The sequence below is a fragment of the Oncorhynchus masou genome, chromosome 27, assembly GCF_036934945.1.
Source record: "Oncorhynchus masou masou isolate Uvic2021 chromosome 27, UVic_Omas_1.1, whole genome shotgun sequence".
In the NCBI taxonomy this organism is placed as follows: domain Eukaryota; kingdom Metazoa; phylum Chordata; class Actinopteri; order Salmoniformes; family Salmonidae; genus Oncorhynchus; species Oncorhynchus masou.
The window spans coordinates 12,642,532-12,659,455 of record NC_088238.1 but is presented as its reverse complement, the minus strand read 5'-3'; the positions used below and the strand labels follow the sequence as shown (position 1 = coordinate 12,659,455).

The following is a 16,924-nucleotide window of genomic DNA, read 5'->3' as shown; positions in this document are numbered from 1 at the left end:
TTATTTTCCTGTTTTTGTGGGAGGGAGCAAAGGAAATTAATAGAAGGATGTGTGAGAGAGAGAGAGTGAGTGAGGCTCAGTTGGTAGAACATGGCGCTTGCAACGCCAGGTTTGTGGGTTCGATTCCCACAGGGAAACAGCATGAAAAATGTAGGCATTCACTGCTGTCAGTCGGACAAGAGCATAAGCTAAATGACTGAAATGTAAATGGAGAGAGAGAGGAGTAAGCGAACAAAACAGATATGACCTCAGTCATTAAGAGTGATCTAAAATAGAGAAAGAAGTCCAAATGTCAGGCTGGTTAAAGAGGAGAGACAGATGCTGGGAGAAGGTCAATGCTATCGCAGTATTATCAAGGAACAGTGGGAATATAAACCTCTGCCGTAGCAACACGCACCAATTACTAGCCAAACAAGGAGAGGGAGCCTAGCCAACAGGTCATGGAAGAACAATTATTTGTATTTATTATGGATCCCCATTAGCTGTGCCAGACTGTTTACACTATTTGAAAATAATACATTCACAGATTTCACAACACACTGTGTGCCCTCAGGCCCTTCTTCACCACCACCACCACATATCTACAGTACAGAATGTGTACATAGTGAGGCAGGTAGCCTAGGGGTTAGAGCGCTGTGCCAGTAACCGAAAGGTTGCTGGATCGAATCCCAGAGCTGACAAGGTACAAATCTGTCGTTCTGCCCCTGACAAGGCAGTTAACCCACTGTTCCCCGGAAGGCCGTCATTGTAAATAGGAATTTGCTCTTAACTGACTTGCCTAGTTAAATAAAAGGTTAAATATATATATTTTGTATGTTATCGTGCATGTGTGTGTACACATGCATGTGTCTATGGTTGTGTTGCTTCACAGTCTCCGCTGTTCCATAAGGTGTGTTTTTATTTGAGGGGAAGTTCTGCTTTCTGAAGTTCCTCATGTGGCGTCTGTGATAGTACATACACACTTCACTAACACTAGAACCGCTGGGCCTTGTCTTCAAGATAGTGAGTAGTCATTCTGACTGCAACATTCTAACACTCATTCATACATTTCATATAGGCGATCACAAATTTTTTAATTTGGTTGTGTTTATGATGGCCTCAGGTAACATGAGAACAAAAGCATTTTCATTAGTTTATGTTGCTTGTAGACTATATGTAAAACATGTCAATAATAAAACAAACAATAATGAATCAAGTGTTCAATCAATTGTATTTTTGGAGGCTGTGTTACAACTATTAAACAGAAAGCATGTGTGCTGGATATTTAGGGTGGCACATTTTTGGGAATAATCAGAGGTGGAAACTTTCCGTGGGAATTAACAGGAATATATGCAAATTAATATTAATACCATTTAAAATGTAGATGTTTTTTTGCATTGTATATATTTACCATATCATATGGAGTCAGAAACATAAACCTTTCACCTTATCATAAGTAGACATAAAGCCCTTGCTTGGAAGTGTACTTCGCCAAAATGCCAAGAACCTTGCCCTCATCCAGGCCAAGGTGGCGAGACACGGTAGTGATAACATCATAGGCCTTGTTGATCTCTGCATCAGACAGGATGCTCTTGCCAGCATACTTGGGGTCCAACATGTACGCTGCGGCGTGTTTGGGCTTCAGGCAGAAGTCTTCACGCTTTTTGATGCATTTCAGAACTGCAGTTTCCTCTGCTTGGAGTAACAGTGATGTGGGCAGGGCAGTATGGATTTATTCTCTTACATCTGCAAGCAGAGTCTGAACATCAGACAGGATGGCATTGTCTTCCTCAATCAGTGCAATGGCTACTGCAATAGGTTTCAGGCTGCTTACCACACTCTCCCAAAATACATTGTCCAGGAAGGTCCTCTTGATGGGGTTGTCCATGTCAGCAGACTGTGATATGGATATTTCTTGGAGACACACCTTCCCCTCCAGGAGACTGTCAAACATGATGACACCACCCCAACAGGTGTTGCTGGGCAGCTTCAATGTGGTGCTCTTATTCTTCTCACTGCTTGGTGAGGTAGATTGCTGCTATAATTACCATTTCCGAGGCTCTCTTGTCGAGTGTATCCATTGTTTTCAGTGCCATGATGTCCTTGAGGAGCAGATTCAATGCATGAGCAGCACAGCCAATGGGTGTGATGTGAGGGTTGGACTCCTCCACTTTAGACCAAGCAGCCTTCATGTTCGCAGCATTGTCTGTCATCAGCGCAAATAACGACTGTGGTCCGAGGTCATTGATGACTGCCTTCAGCTCATCTACAATGTAGAGACCGGTGTGTCCATTGTCCCTTGTGTCTGTGTTCTTGTAGAATACTGGTTTGAGGGGTGGAGATGATGTAGTTAATTATTCCTTTCCCACGAACATTCGACCACCCATCAGAGATGATTGCAATACAGTCTGCTTTCTCTATGATTTACTTGAACTCTGTTGAACTCTGCACCCAGCAAATGAGTAGAAGCATGTCTGGTTGGAGGGGTGTATGCTGGGTGAAGAACGTTAAGCAATCTCTTCCAATACACATGGCCTGTGAGCATCAGAGGTGAACCAGTTGCATACAGCTCAAGCAAGACATTCATCAGCATTTCTCTGACTACGTTCCTCCATTGAGTCAAAAAAACATCTGATTCCAGGAGGACCATGAGCTGTTGCTACCAATAAGGTGTCTGATTCATCATTTTCACCTCGAATAGAAGTAGAGGGACTTTTGTCAGAGGTTGCTTGTTGTGAGCACTGAGGGAACTTTATGCACTTGGCCAGATGATTCTGCATCTTTGTTGCATTCTTCACATATGATTTGGCACAGTACTTGCAAATGTACACCGCTTTTCCTTCTACATTAGCTGCAGTGAAACGTCTCCACACATCAGATAGTGCCCGTGGCATTGTCCTGTAAAAATTAGAAGGAAAGTAAAAAAAAAAAAAATATTTTTTAAATACAATTCCATGTACAGATAAATAGTTAAGCAGTTAGATTAAACATGGGGCGGCAGGTCGCCAAGAGGTTAGAGCATTGGGCCAGTTACTGAAAGGTTGCTGGATCGAATCCCCGAGCTGACATGGTAAAAATGTCGTTCTGCCCCTGAACAAGGCACTGTTCCTCAGCCGTCATTGTAAATAAGAATGTGTTCTTAGTTGACTTGCCTAGTTAAATAAAGGTAAAATTAAAACAAACTCCTTCGTAAGAAATGTTTTTCAAATGAAACGTAATGGAAACAGGTGAATAAAACACTCAGTTAGCTCAAGCAAGCTAAAAACCCACCTGGTAGCAAAAACTAACTAGCAGAAACTGTTAACAAGTTAGAAATGATTTCAACACACTTCGCTGTAGGCTACTATTTACTAGTTAACAAAAAATTATGTCATAAAATATATTCACCCCACCCAGTATTGTAATCAAAACTTACCAGAAAGCATGTAGTCCTTGGCTCAGACAGTGTAGTAGTGTGGGCTCAATAGCATCTCATTAGTGTGCAAGATCTTGAGAATCAGCTGCATGTGATGGAAGAGTGCACTGCACATGTGATGGAAGAGTGCACTGCACATGTGATGGAAGAGTGCACTGCACATGTGATGGAAGAGTGCACTGCACATGTGATGGAAGTGTGCAGTGTGCATGCAGAGGGTTTCAATTCCATTGAATTGGGGATAGTTTTACCAAAATATGCCACAAGACCTAGAATTGTCTTATGTGTATCCCACAAAAAAAGGTTCACTGTTATAAGCTAACTTTTTTGATGAATTTAAGCAAAAATTCCCCTAATTCCCAGGCTTAACTTCCCATGGAAAATCTTTGGAAAAATTCCAGAAATGTTCCGGAAAGTTGCCGACCCTTTGCAACCCTAGTGCTGAAACACCCTAACAGATCAGTCTTACAAGGGCAAAAGAAAAATACCCCAACTACCAAGACGCACAGTCAACAAGACCAACGGTCAAATGATGAAAACATCAGTAGCCACATTATAAAGCACAAATTCTCGACAATGGTATTACAATGAATAGAAGGGTCGATTTGACAGCAGTGAAAACAGTAAATGATTGTCAGCTTGTGTTTACATGGTGTGCATCTTCACGTCACGGCATCAGTTGGAGTGTGTCCATGTCACAAACAAGGAATGCTGGTAAGTGTGCGTTGCTGAGATGTAGGGCCTGCTCTCTCAGGGATGACATTTTATGCTGCTAATCGGCCCGTAGCATTGTCACCAGCTTGTTCTATCATTTCCTCTCTCCTGTCTCACCGTTTCATTTGGTGGAGGCGCAGGCACCTGCTCAGTGCGTACCGTTACGGCTGAGGATCAGAATAATCAGCAGAGATGCCAGGATATGCATTTCTTCCCCACCATCCGAGTCGTTTTCATTCAGATCTCGTAGCAGAGCTAACGCAGCATGTACATCCCATTCGTCTTGGTCTTCTTGCCATTGTAAGTTACGGATGCTCACACTGTGTACTACAAGTAGACTGATAAAACTGCTTGGATTCAGTGGACTGATAGAGTACATACCATATAGATATTATAATTAGAATAGATCAATACAATGGTCCACCCTGTTCTTCATTCACAACTGGTGATGACCGAGGCCTAATGATGCATCCTCTTCCTCATCAACTCAACCTTTCTCCCTCATCATACTTCTCCTTCATTTATTTCATCTGTTGTTGGATCTGTGAAATTAGTGTGGGTATAGTTTAACCGGTTCAGTTTTGTGGAAATCAGCGTGATTATCAACGGACCACAGCACCTTCGATTCAACTGTCGTGAGGGGCAACGGAGGAAAATCTTTTTAAATGGCATTCCCTCCTAAAACAGATTAATATTAAGATGCTAAGAATGACTGTGTGATAGACTTATTTAGGAAAAGTCAAGACGGAGGGGGTCAGGATATTAAAAATGGCAGAGTAATAAATTCAGCAAAAAAAGAAACATCCTCTCACTGTCAACTGCGTGAATGGCAGAACACTGACATTCCTGTCTTGCAGGAAATCACACACAGAACGAGCAGTATAGCTGGTGGCATTGTCATGCTGGAGGGTCATGTCAGGATGAATCTGCAGGAAGGGTACCACATGAGGGAGGAGGATGTCTTCCCTGTAACGCACAGCATTGAGATTTCCTGCAATGACAACAAGCTCAGTCTGATGATGCTGTGACACACCGCCCCAGACCATGACGGACCCTCCACCTCGATCCCCCTTCAGAGTACAGGCCTCGGTGTAACGCTCATTCCTTCGACGATAAACGCAAATCCAACCATCACCCCTGGTGAGACAAAACCGCAACTCGTCAGTGAAGAGCACTTTTTGCCAGTCCTGTCTGGTCCAGCGACGGTGGGTTTGTGCTCATAGACAACATTGTTGCCGGTGATGTCTGGTGAGGACCTGCCTTACAACAGGCCTACAAGCCCTCAGTCCAGCCTCTCCCAGCCTATTGCGGACAGTCTGAGCACTGATGGAGGGATTGTGCGTTCCTGGTGTAACTCGGGCAGTTGTTGTTGCCATCCTGTACCTGTCCCGCAGGGGTGATGTTCGGATGTACCGATCCTGTGCAGGTTTTGTTACAGCTGTCCGTCCTGTCTCCCTGAAGCGCGGTCTTAGGTGTTATCACAGTACGGACATTACAATTTATTGCCCTGGACACATCTGCAGTCCTCATGCCTCCTTGCAGCATGTCTAAGGCAAGTTCATGCAGATGAGCAGGGACCCTGGGCATCTTTCTTTTGGTGTTTTTCAGAGTGAGTAGAAAGGTCTCTTTAGTGTCCTAAGTTTTCATAACTGTGACCTTAATTGCCTACAGTCTTTAAGCTGTTAGTGTCTTAACGACTGTTCCACAGGTGCATGTTAATGAATTGTTAATGGTTCATTGAACAAGCATGGGACTCATTAAACTCTTTACAATGAAGATCTGTGAAGTTATTTGGATTTTTACGAATTATCTTTAAAAGACAAGGTCCTGAAAAAGAGACGTTTCTTTTTTTGATGACCTTACATCTCAAGCAAAAAACATCTGCAACCCACTCACCAGCTTTCATTGTTTATGTGACATGGACATGCCCCAACTGATGCCAATGCCTGGAGACTCATACCATGTAAGCACAAGCTGACAATAATTGACTATTTGATTGCTGTCATATCGACACTTATATTCACTATAATGCCATTGTTTAAGTCCAAATGACTGCTCTAGTGGTTCTGGTGTTAAACACAGTGGCACTAGAGACACCTACTGCCACATATCACAGTGACACCTGGACTCACCACTGTGTCCCACTTAATTCAACGCAGGCATGCCCGGTGGTGACAGGAACAACCTGAGAAGTGAGACCTGTGTCTGTCTGTCCCTGTCTGAGTATCAGTCTGAGTGGCATCCACGCTGAGCCTCTTTTTTTCTCCCACAGTGCTTAGGGGCCACCACAGGTCAACCCCAATCAGAGGGCACAGCAGTGAGTGCTGACACAGCAGAGGGACAGAGAGAAGAGCTGTGTGGTATTTCAAAGGAAGAGGAGAGTAGAGGTAAATAGAGAGGCTTGGAGGTCGAGAGAGAGAAGAGGTAAATATAGAGGATAGAGATCAAGAGGGAGAGAGAAGAGGAGAGGTAAATACAGAGGAGAGGTCAAGAGAGAGAATATAAGAGGTAAATATAGAGGATAAAAGTCAAGAGAGAATGAGGTCGAGAGCGAGAAGAGTACTGCATATTTCTTTCACTCTGGTGCCTTTCTGCTCTGACGCCTCTCAGAGGAGTCTTCAGAAAATCTGCTCCCTGCAGCCACCCCGCCTTAAATGAGATAGGGCCGCCCGCAAATGAACACTCCACACACATTATGTGTTTGTATTTGCATGTGAGAATGAGAGAGGGACTGAGAGTGAGTGTGTGTGTGTGTGTGTGTGTGTGTGTGTGTGTGTGTGTGTGTGTGTGTGTGTGTGTGTGTGTGTGTGTGTGTGTGAGATATTCAGGTATAAATTCAGGTTCAATTTAAAAAATGAACTAGACAAGTCAGTTAAGATCAACGACTTATGACGGGCTACCCCGGCTAAACCTGAACACTGGGCCAATTGTGAGCCGCCCTATGGGACTCCCAATCACAGACGGATGTGATACAGCCTGGATTCGAACCAGGGACTGTAGTGGCGCCTCTTGCACTGAGACGCAGTTCCTTATACTTTAGTGGTGCAGCGGTCTAACTATAAGAAATCTTAGAGGTGTCAAATAAATGGTGTCCAGCTCAGGACTCCAGCAGACATTCAATCCCCTTCTGGATCAAGATCCCTGTTGCCTAAATTGTTTTGTGCACTTCCAGTAATACTGTATACCCTGGTATGGTATGAACATCTGGATACCCCACTCACACACACACACACACACAGGGAATGATCGAGGAGGGAATGAGTGAACGACTGCAAAGTGAGACCCAGGTAAGTTCACAGGTCACTAAATGCCTGTGACAGCTTCACACTATGGGTTTGACCAACGGTCAATTCATTCATAACTCCACACCTTGACTGTCAGTTTTTACTACAGTCAACACTACCAGTTTAAAACAATCCAATCTTAGGCTAGCTGGTCATGACACCTCTATTCCAGCACAGGTTCCTGATCACAAGTCGTCTGCTAAACACCATCGTAGTTTAATTACCTTTGATGGCGAAGCTGCGAAAGAGCCTCTGTGGACCTTTTCCCCAATAAATCAAATGAAGAGAAAACAGAAGAAAAACAAAAACAGACATAACATATTAAGGATGAAAAATTAGCAGAGAAGGAAGATATCCTGGAGAGGAGAGAAGGCCAATGCCTCAGAGTAGAGTCAGCCTCCTGTACCATTCACCTACCAACTCAAAGACCTTACAGAGTGGCGTTAGCCTACCATTCACCTACCAACTCAAAGACCTTACAGAGTGGCGTTAGCCTACCATTCACCTACCAACTCAAAGACCTTACAGAGTGGCGTTAGCCTACCATTCACCTACCAACTCAAAGACCTTACAGAGTGGCGTTAGCCTACCATTCACCTACCAACTCAAAGACCTTACAGAGTGGCGTTAGCCTCACCTACCAACTGTACCATTCACCTACCAACTCAAAGACCTTACAGAGTAGAGTCAGCCTCCTGTACCATTCACCTACCAACTCAAAGACCTTACAGAGTGGCGTTAGCCTACCATTCACCTACCAACTCAAAGACCTTACAGAGTAGAGTCAGCCTCCTGTACCATCCACCTACCAACTCAAAGACCTTACAGAGTGGCGTTAGCCTACCATTCACCTACCAACTCAAAGACCTTACAGAGTGGCGTTAGCCTACCATTCACCTACCAACTCAAAGACCTTACAGAGTGGCGTTAGCCTACCATTCACCTACCAACTCAAAGACCTTACAGAGTGGCGTTAGCCTCCTGTACCATTCACCTACCAACTCAAAGACCTTACAGAGTGGCGTTAGCCTACCATTCACCTACCAACTCAAAGACCTTACAGAGTGGCGTTAGCCTACCATTCACCTACCAACTCAAAGACCTTACAGAGTGGCGTTAGCCTACCATTCACCTACCAACTCAAAGACCTTACAGAGTGGCGTTAGCCTACCATTCACCTACCAACTCAAAGACCTACCATTCACCATTACCTACCAACTCAAAGACCTTACAGAGTAGCGTTAGCCTCCTGTACCATTCACCTACCAACTCAAAGACCTTACAGAGTGGCGTTAGCCTACCATTCACCTACCAACTCAAAGACCTTACAGAGTGGCGTTAGCCTACCATTCACCTACCAACTCAAAGACCTTACAGAGTGGCGTTAGCCTACCATTCACCTACCAACTCAAAGACCTTACAGAGTGGCGTTAGCCTACCATTCACCTACCAACTCAAAGACCTTACAGAGTGGCGTTAGCCTACCATTCACCTACCAACTCAAAGACCTTACAGAGTAGCGTTAGCCTCCTGTACCATTCACCTACCAACTCAAAGACCTTACAGAGTGGCGTTAGCCTACCATTCACCTACCAACTCAAAGACCTTACAGAGTGGCGTTAGCCTACCATTCACCTACCAACTCAAAGACCTTACAGAGTGGCGTTAGCCTACCATTCACCTACCAACTCAAAGACCTTACAGAGTGGCGTTAGCCTACCATTCACCTACCAACTCAAAGACCTAACAGAGTGGCGTTAGCCTACCATTCACCTACCAACTCAAAGACCTTACAGAGTGGCGTTAGCCTACCATTCACCTACCAACTCAAAGACCTTACAGAGTGGCGTTAGCCTACCATTCACCTACCAACTCAAAGACCTTACAGAGTAGCGTTAGCCTACCATTCACCTACCAACTCAAAGACCTTACAGAGTGGCGTTAGCCTACCATTCACCTACCAACTCAAAGACCTTACAGAGTGGCGTTAGCCTACCATTCACCTACCAACTCAAAGACCTTACAGAGTGGCGTTAGCCTACCATTCACCTACCAACTCAAAGACCTTACAGAGTAGAGTCAGCCTCCTGTACCATTCACCTACCAACTCAAAGACCTTACAGAGTGGCGTTAGCCTACCATTCACCTACCAACTCAAAGACCTTACAGAGTGGCGTTAGCCTACCATTCACCTACCAACTCAAAGACCTTACAGAGTGGCGTTAGCCTACCATTCACCTACCAACTCAAAGACCTTACAGAGTGGCGTTAGCCTGTACCATTCACCTACCAACTCAAAGACCTTACAGAGTGGCGTTAGCCTACCATTCACCTACCAACTCAAAGACCTTACAGAGTGGCGTTAGCCTACCATTCACCTACCAACTCAAAGACCTTACAGAGTGGCGTTAGCCTACCATTCACCTACCAACTCAAAAACCTTACAGAGTAGCGTTAGCCTACCATTCACCTACTAACTCAAAAACCTTACAGAGTGGCGTTAGCCTACCATTCACCTACCAACTCAAAGACCTTACAGAGTGGCGTTAGCCTACCATTCACCTACTAACTCAAAATACCTTACAGAGTGGCGTTAGCCTACCATTCACCTACCAACTCAAAGACCTTACAGAGTAGCATTAGCCTACCATTCACCTACTAACTCAAAGACCTTACAGAGTAGAGTCAGCCTCCTGTACCATTCACCTACCAACTCAAAGACCTTACAGAGTGGCGTTAGCCTACCATTCACCTACCAACTCAAAGACCTTACAGAGTGGCGTTAGCCTACCATTCACCTACCAACTCAAAGACCTTACAGAGTAGCATTAGCCTACCATTCACCTACTAACTCAAAGACCTTACAGAGTAGAGTCAGCCTCCTGTACCATTCACCTACCAACTCAAAGACCTTACAGAGTGGCGTTAGCCTACCATTCACCTACCAACTCAAAGACCTTACAGAGTGGCGTTAGCCTACCATTCACCTACCAACTCAAAGACCTTACAGAGTGGCGTTAGCCTACCATTCACCTACCAACTCAAAGACCTTACAGAGTGGCGTTAGCCTACCATTCACCTACCAACTCAAAGACCTTACAGAGTGGCGTTAGCCTACCATTCACCTACCAACTCAAAGACCTTACAGAGTAGAGTCAGCCTCCTGTACCATCCACCTACCAACTCAAAGACCTTACAGAGTGGCGTTAGCCTCCTGTACCATTCACCTACCAACTCAAAGACCTAACAGAGTGGCGTTAGCCTACCATTCACCTACCAACTCAAAGACCTTACAGAGTGGCGTTAGCCTACCATTCACCTACCAACTCAAAGACCTTACAGAGTGGCGTTAGCCTGTACCATTCACCTACCAACTCAAAGACCTTACAGAGTGGCGTTAGCCTACCATTCACCTACCAACTCAAAGACCTTACAGAGTGGCGTTAGCCTACCATTCACCTACCAACTCAAAGACCTTACAGAGTGGCGTTAGCCTCCTGTACCATTCACCTACCAACTCAAAGACCTTACAGAGTGGCGTTAGCCTACCATTCACCTACCAACTCAAAGACCTTACAGAGTGGCGTTAGCCTACCATTCACCTACCAACTCAAAGACCTTACAGAGTGGCGTTAGCCTACCATTCACCTACCAACTCAAAGACCTTACAGAGTGGCGTTAGCCTGTACCATTCACCTACCAACTCAAAGACCTTACAGAGTGGCGTTAGCCTACCATTCACCTACCAACTCAAAGACCTTACAGAGTGGCGTTAGCCTACCATTCACCTACCAACTCAAAGACCTTACAGAGTGGCGTTAGCCTACCATTCACCTACCAACTCAAAGACCTTACAGAGTGGCGTTAGCCTACCATTCACCTACCAACTCAAAGACCTAACAGAGTGGCGTCAGCCTCCTACCATTCACCTACCAACTCAAAAGACCTTACAGAGTGGCGTTAGCCTACCATTCACCTACCAACTCAAAGACCTTACAGAGTGGCGTTAGCCTACCATTCACCTACCAACTCAAAGACCTTACAGAGTGGCGTTAGCCTACCATTCACCTACCAACTCAAAGACCTTACAGAGTGGCGTTAGCCTACCATTCACCTACCAACTCAAAGACCTTACAGAGTGGCGTTAGCCTACCATTCACCTACCAACTCAAAGACCTTACAGAGTGGCGTTAGCCTCCTGTACCATTCACCTACCAACTCAAAGACCTTACAGAGTGGCGTTAGCCTACCATTCACCTACCAACTCAAAGACCTTACAGAGTGGCGTTAGCCTACCATTCACCTACCAACTCAAAGACCTTACAGAGTAGAGTCAGCCTCCTGTACCATTCACCTACCAACTCAAAGACCTTAACAGAGTGGCGTTAGCCTACCATTCACCTACCAACTCAAAGACCTTACAGAGTGGCGTTAGCCTACCATTCACCTACCAACTCAAAGACCTTACAGAGTGGCGTTAGCCTACCATTCACCTACCAACTCAAAGACCTTACAGAGTGGCGTTAGCCTACCATTCACCTACCAACTCAAAGACCTTACAGAGTGGCGTTAGCCTACCATTCACCTACTAACTCAAAATACCTTACAGAGTGGCGTTAGCCTACCATTCACCTACCAACTCAAAGACCTTACAGAAGCATTAGCCTACCATTCACCTACAACTCAAAGACCTTACAGAGTGGCGTTAGCCTACCATTCACCTACTAACTCAAAGACCTTACAGAGTGGCGTTAGCCTACCATTCACCTACCAACTCAAAGACCTTACAGAGTGGCGTTAGCCTACCATTCACCTACCAACTCAAATACCTTACAGAGTGGCGTTAGCCTACCATTCACCTACCAACTCAAAGACCTTACAGAGTGGCGTTAGCCTACCATTCACCTACTAACTCAAAATACCTTACAGAGTGGCGTTAGCCTACCATTCACCTACTAACTCAAAATACCTTACAGAGTGGCGTTAGCCTACCATTCACCTACCAACTCAAAGACCTTACAGAGTAGCATTAGCCTACCATTCACCTACTAACTCAAAATACCTTACAGAGTGGCGTTAGCCTACCATTCACCTACCAACTCAAAAGACCTTACAGAGTGGCGTTAGCCTACCATTCACCTACCAACTCAAAGACCTTACAGAGTAGCATTAGCCTACCATTCACCTACTAACTCAAAATACCTTACAGAGTGGCGTTAGCCTACCATTCACCTACTAACTCAAAATACCTTACAGAGTAGCATTAGCCTACCATTCACCTACCAACTCAAAAACCTTACAGAGTGGCGTTAGCCTACCATTCACCTACCAACTCAAAAACCTTACAGTGTAGCATTAGCCTACCATTCACCTACCAACTGAAAAGACCTTGCAGAGTAGCGTTAGCCTACCATTCACCTACTAACTCAAAAGAACTTAAATGCAGACCAAACCAGCTCTGCGTGTGCGTCTGCATGTGCCACCGCGCATGTGTTAATTTTGTCTATCCCCACCAGACACCTTCATGATACGCAAGTTAAGAAACCAACAATATCAATTCGGGGAGAGGTCGAAACACACATGAAACATTCATGGACATTTAGCTAGGTTGCTGTTGCTAGATAATGTGTCCTGGGAGATAAAATAACAACCCAATGTTTATCTAAAATGCACATGGTGCTTTTGTGTTTTTGCTGGATCTTTGAAGAAGTCTGACCCATGTTGAGTCACACAATCATGTGTTCTCTACTCTGACAATTATCCACAGATAAAAAGGGGAAACCTAGTTTATCTCCTCATTAATTCTTCTTATATGGATTTTATATGGTGTTTGGCAACCAACTTTAAGGTGCATTACCACCGCCAAATGGACTGAGTGTGGACCTCCATCTTTCAATCACCCACATGTATATATGCTCCTAAAAACCAATGAGGAGTTGGGAGAGGCGGGACTTGCAGCGTGTCACACGTCCAAAATAGAACCAAGTTCTATTTTAGTGCCTGGCTACGCAGACGCTCGTTGGCACTCGCAGACAATTAGGATGAAATGATTGAATAACGTGTAAATGTATTTTGCAATGCAGGCGGTGTGGTCAGCATGTTAGGCCCATCTGTTAACAGCTACAGTTGCTGAAAATCCACATCCAACATCCTGGAGACACTCTGTTCCAAACTGTATGCTGGCCATTTGTGTCAAAAACCTCTTCCCCCTCCACCATTTTGAAAAATAAACATTCACACAATGTCTTCAGGCCTAAACATGAGTGAGTCACACGGCAAAGGGAGTTAAACATCTTATAGTGGATTATCTTCTCCGAGTCTTACTCCCAAGACTCGTTGGCTCTACGAAAGCCAAATGAAAACACAAACATCATAAAAAAACATCAGAGAGGAGAGAACTTGGTGGGGACAAGACATTAAGGGAAATATTGATTCTGTCCATCCAAGCAGCACAGCATCATGGTCAATAAAGCCCCGTACTTTCCTTTAATGGTGTTGCTTCCCAAATAGCACCCTATTCTCTATATAGTGCACTAAATGTTACCAGAACCCTATGGGCACTGGTCAAAAGTAGTGCACTATATACGGAATAGGGTGCCATTTGGGACTCAGGCCTGGGAGATGCGACAGGCACTACCTCTTCCAACCCCTGTTGCTTCAGCCAACAATGCCATATAAACCAAGACAGATGCTCGTTCTAAATTCTATTTTATGATGGCTGACAGGAAATACATTTCTTTATCAATAGCAATTTGTCCAGGTTAGTGCCTGGGCCCGACTGGAAAGACCAGCCAGATCAACAACGATGACCCGTAAAGCTGTTTTACTAATGATTACACCACGGTATTAAGAGGGACACACACACACACACACACCATTGGAGAGCATGCATGCTGGCAAACAGCTTACAGATGATTGCTTTTTAATTTTGAATGACTGTTGTTCATAAAAAGTAACAAAAAGCCCCTGAAACAGTGAAGAGGTAAACCAAATAAGTGGAGGACTTGAGGCAGTGCGAGCCCACAGTGACATCACCATCATAATCAACAGAATTAATTGCAGGCCACAATTTACACTCAAATTGGTACAGTAGGTTTACGTCTCTGAATAGAGGTCCGTTCGCAACACACATTTACGTCAATAAAAGACAAAACAGCTCAAAAACTAAACAATGATCTTTGTTCCTGTGAATAGCCTCCCTTAAACATACCTCAAAAAACCTTATTAGCCATAGACTAATGCTAGCGCCTCCCATTCACTCTTTTGGGGCATTTCCCATCCATACTGTAATAGCAGCTACATTAAGCGCTAGGCTAAACGACTTAGTCATTCACTGGTAAGTCTTTGGAGCCCATCCAGTACCATTAGAGGGGAATGATGTGTTTATCAGACTTGATGGGACATGCACCTGCTCTATTGTGGCGAAGAGGGGAGGAAAAGGGAGTTTCACACCCCAAATGGCACCCTATTTCCTACATAATGAAACTACTTTGACCAGAGTGCAATAGCTACACCTATGGGCCCTGGTCAAAAGTAGTGCACTATATAGTGAATAGGGAGCCATTTGGGATGCAGACGAGAAGTGGGGAAGGCGCTGGGAAGGAAGTCACGATGCCTCATCAAGGCTGGCTAATAGATCACCCACTCAGCACCCAGGAAATTACATCTCGATGGCGCCCTCTCCCAGGCATGATTAATTGAGCCCCAAAAAAAGGATAGGAGGTAAGGGGGACGAAATAAACGCTGATGTGCTTCGGAAGATAAATAGATTGAACATGTGGGAGAAGGGATGAATCTGACCTTTTTTACTATTAATGGAACACAGAACTGGCAGGGAGTTTCTGCAGAAGTGTGCTTTCTCTCCCATTCTTCTGGAATCAGGAAACTATATAGTACAGTCAGAAAGTATTCACACCCAATGACTTTTTCCACAGTGTGTTGTGTTCCAAAGTGAGATTAAAATGGATTTAATTGCCATTTGTCGTCAATGATGTAGACCAAATACTCTAAAGTCAAAGAAAAATTCTCACATTTGTATAAAATAAGAATAATTATATGAAAAGTAAAACACTAATATACTGCATCTTGATTATATAAGTACTCAACCATGTTAGAATCACCTTTGGCAGCGATTACAGCTGTGAGTCTTTCTGGGCAAGTCTAAGAGCATTACACACCTGGAATGTGCAACATATTCCCATTATCATTTTCAAAATTCTTCAAGCTCTGTAAAATTGGTCAAAAAAAGTAAAAACAAACTCAGCCAATCAGGAACATTCACTGTCTTCTTGGTAAGCAACGTCAGCGCAGATTTGGCCTTGTGTTTCAGGTTATTGTCCTGCTGAAAGGTGAATTCATCTCCCAGTGTCTGGTGGAAAAACAAACTGAACCAGGTTACGTTTCTTTTTTATCCTGAAAAACTCTCCAGTCCTAAAAGATTTAAAAAATAATACCCATAGCATGATGCAGCCACCACTATGCTTGAAAATATGGAGAGTGGTACTCAATAATGTGTTATATTAGATTTGCCTCAAACATTACACTTTGTATTCAGGAAAACTGAATTGCTTTGCCACATTTTTTGCAGTATTACTTCGGATGCATGTTTTGGAATATTTTTTATTCTGTACAACCTTCCTTCTTTTCACTCTGTCAATAAGGTTTGTCTTGTGGAGTAACTACAATGTTGTTGATCCAACCCCAGTTTTTATCACAACCATTAAACTTTGCAAATGTTTTAAAGTCACCATTGGCGTCATGTTAAAATCCCGGAGCGGTTTCCCTTCTGAGTTAGGAAGGAGTCTGTATCTTTGTAGTGACTGTGTGTATTGATACACCATTCAAAGTGTAATTAATAACTTCACCATGCTCAAAGGGATATTCAATGTCTAATTTGCTTATTTTTACCCCACTACCAACAGGTGCCCTCCTTTGCAAGTCATTGGAAAATCTCCCTGGTCTTTGTGGCTGAATGTGTGTTTGAAATTCACTGCTCAACTGAGGGACCTTAGAGATAATTGTATGTGTGGGGTACAGAGATGAGGTACTCATTTAAAAATCATGTTAAACACTATTATTGCACACAGAGTGAGTCCATGCAACTTATGAGGGGAATTGTTAAGCAAATGTTTCCTACTGAACGTATTTAGGCCACAACAAAGGTGTTGAATACTTATTGACGCAAGACATGTCAGCATTTCATTTCTTATAAAATTTGTAAAAATTCTCAAAAAACATAATTCCAATTTGAAATGGGGTATTGTGTGTAGGCCAGTGACAAATCTCAATTTAATCAATTTTAAATTCAGGCTGTAACACAACAAAATGTGGAAAAAGTCTGGGGGTGTGAATACTTTCTGAAGGCACTGTGAATAAAGCATGAAATACCCTTGATATATTTTTACACATTTATTTTACTAAGTCAATATATATATTCATTGACAATGTTTTGGCATCAAACTGGTGGCAGTTGTGAAAAACGTCAATAGTTGGAAGAGTTGCAGTTGTAATTCAAGTATTATTCAAGTATAAA

At 43.8% G+C, this 16,924-nt stretch overlaps 1 protein-coding gene across 2 annotated transcripts in view; it reads right to left on the bottom strand.

Moving 5' to 3' along the window:
* The window catches only part of LOC135515625 (MICOS complex subunit MIC19-like), a 118,104-nt gene that overhangs the window by 88,544 nt on the left and 12,636 nt on the right, over positions 1-16,924 (bottom strand). The gene's annotated exons all lie outside the window — the stretch shown is intronic.